Raw genomic sequence first — 3,107 nt, forward strand, 5'->3', positions numbered from 1 at the left:
TGGGAATATGAAGTTGTAAACCTTTACCAGAACGTCTTCAATCTTTCCTTCTGGGTACTTAATTGTTCTGTCAGCAAGCTGAAGAGTAACAAAAGTAGGTTGTGCTTCGCCAATTCCCAGTTTTTTAAAAATTGAGAGTGGCATGAGATTAATGCTAGCTCCCAAATCGCACAACGCATGACCCACATCCAATCCTCCTATCGAGCAAGGAACTGTGAAGCTCCCAGGGTCCTTCTACTTCTTTGGTAGACTGTTGCTTATTAACGCGTTGCACTCCTGCGTTAGCGCGATTACTTTCTTCTCACTGACTCTTCTTTTCTTCGTCAAAATGTCCTTAAAAAATTTGACATATGTTGGCATCTGCTCCAAGGCCTCTATAAGTGGAATGTTGATATGCAACTGCCTTAGGAGCTCAAGAAAGTGCTTGAATTGTTGTTCATCATTCTTCTTCATCAGACGTCTAGGGAATGGTGCGTTCAGCGGCACTTCAAGCTTTCCCGCATTAGACGTATTGGGTTCTAAATGGCTTATAGTCTCAGGCGTTCTTTCTTCTTGATCCATTGAACATGTGATACGTTCTTTCGAAGGACTGCTATTTCTTGGATTCATTCTTTCTTTAAGAGATTTTCTACTTCGCAATGTCACCGCGTGACATTGCTCCTTCCCATTGTTGTTCCTAGGTGTTTCAATATTGCTAGGTAGAACTTCAGGTTGCTTGCTTTTCAACTCGCTCGCTATCTGCCCTACCTGGATTTCCGGTTTCTGATAGATGACGCCTGGCTTTTCAACAACGCGTCATTCTGGGCCATGTACTTCTTCAACAGGTTCTCAAGTGGAGATCTTGAGCTCAACGCCTGTCCTCCTCTATTAAAGGGCTGTTGATGTGACTGATGCGTTTGTTGAAATGCAGGCGGTAGTACACTCCTTTGCTGTTGGTTTGCCCCTGGGTGGTGCTCCTGATGATTTTCTCCCGTCCAAGAAAAATTTGGATTGTTTCTCCATCCAGGATTATATGTATTGGAAAATGGGTTGTTTTTAATGAAACATACTGACTGAGGATTCTGTGGGCAATCCGCATAGGAGTGAGGATCTCTACAGCCCACACAGCTAACCATGGGCTACCCAAACGCCTCTATCTGATTCACCTTCTGCTGATTTGATGCGTTTCCTAGCATTATGTTCTGTAAAAGGCTGGTCATCTAGCCACTTGAGCAGAAAGTGTGGCTATTGCGTTGGAATCGATAGAATTAACGTTCTGATATCTCTTCTTCCTGTTAGCTCTTCCATCATACGTATCGTCCACCCATTCCATGTTGTGCTTAGCAATGCGGTCTAATATCTCTTTAGCCTCAGTGTAAAATTTGCCCAAAAGTCCACCAGCCGCTGTTGCGTCTGCCGCCATCTGCGATGCCCTATTCAATCCTCCATAAAACGTCTCCATTTGGATAGTTAGTGGTAGTCCATGGTTCGGGCAATTTTTGACCAGTCCCTTAAAACGCTCCCATGCGGCTCTTAAGGTCTCAGCTTTCTCTTGTTCAAAGTTTATAATCTCTTGATGCCTCCTCGCGTTGGTGGTAGGTGGGAAGTATTTTTGCATAAATTTTTCCACCAACTTCTCCCAGGTGGTGATTTCACCAGGCTCTAGTGAGTTCACCCATTGTTTTGCGTCATCACGCAAAGAATAGGGGAACAAATAGAGCCTGATCGCCTCTGGGGTGATTCCAGGAATCACAAATGAATTACACGTTTCCAGGAAATGCTTCATGTAGGTGTGAAGATCTTCACCACGACTAACCACAAATTGTCCAGCAATCTGGAGCATTTGGAGCATTACAGATTTCATCTTGAACTTGGTCCCGTCTGACGTTAGGTAGATGATTCCTGGAGAGAAATCATACAGTACAAGGGACATGTACTCTCTCATAGGACGCGTGCTGCTATTCGCCATTAGGATTGGATTCTGTGCAGCATGAGCTAGTTGCTGATTTGCCTGTTCTTCTGCCATTTCTCGTTGCATGATCTGTTGTCTGAGAAATTGCTGCCTCAACCTTCGACGACGATTAGATCGGTTCCTACACTGAAAGGTCCTTTCAATCTCGGGGTCGTATCTAAATTCAGGCGTGTTGTCCATACTCATAAACGTTCATAAGCTTAGGATTAGCTTGTAATACTCCTTCGACCGAAGTGTACCTACAACAAATACAAACGAAATTTCTGGTTAGTCTTGTTTCTGAATCCCCAACAACGGTGCCAAAAACTTGTTCGTTGCTATCATGATTCACTATAGGAGTGTATTGTATAAAATAAAGTGGAAAAATAAGTTCTAAGTATAAGTGATACCTGTGATGCGTTTAAGTATTTGTAACGCGTTGGTGTGTTAGAGAAATGCAACAGAACACACAACACTCCTTCTAATGACGTTCAAGTTTTCCTAAACTAGACCCAAGTATAAATCTAATTTAGGTTCCTGGCAAGTTCAGGGTCAAACTTAGGGATTCAGTTAAACAAACGCAAACCTTGCGTTGTATCTAAAATATATGAAGAGAAATGTGTTATTTACCCTAGGTGTTGTGCCTGTACAAAATGATACTAAAGAGTTGAGTGGTGAGTGATGGATCATGCGAAAATGGAGTTTAATGTGAGTGGATGCGTCGGTTTAAGATGAATGTACACAAACCAGAATGTAATGCGGATGAGATGGGATGATTTACTTATCTTTTGTTTATGTTTTAGACTTTATTCAACACTTCTCAATGTGAATAACAAGCAAAACCTATCTCTAGGATGCATGCGTCTAACACAGAATGCAATAGACACCAGTAAGTCTATCTCTAGTTGTACTAGGCGTCCTACTTGATGCAGCTTAGCTATTCTCTCAAATAATCTAAGTTAGAGATGCTTTTACCAAGTGATCAAGTCGGCTTGAGCGTTTGAAATGAGGTTTTGCATAAAGTATGAATGCATTCAACATAAACAAGAAATAAACAATGGCAAAATTGTGATGGATCAAATATATGAATTTTATAAAGAAGCAAATTGTCTTTACAAAAGCAATATTCAATCAAATGAAACGAAAGTGATAAATGAGATGAAAGGAACTGAGTCAA

General features: G+C 41.5%; 1 non-coding gene across 1 annotated transcript; it reads left to right on the top strand.

Moving 5' to 3' along the window:
* The first annotated feature begins 1,457 nt into the window (after positions 1-1,457).
* On the top strand, positions 1,458-1,560 carry LOC150037361 (small nucleolar RNA R71). Its single transcript, XR_016528839.1, has one exon. It is a non-coding gene; the product is annotated as a small nucleolar RNA R71 (small nucleolar RNA).
* Positions 1,561-3,107: the final 1,547 nt, after the last annotated feature.

The sequence above is a fragment of the Benincasa hispida genome, chromosome 3 (assembly GCF_027475165.1).
Source record: "Benincasa hispida cultivar pf3 chromosome 3, pf3_genome.v1.1, whole genome shotgun sequence".
In the NCBI taxonomy this organism is placed as follows: domain Eukaryota; kingdom Viridiplantae; phylum Streptophyta; class Magnoliopsida; order Cucurbitales; family Cucurbitaceae; genus Benincasa; species Benincasa hispida.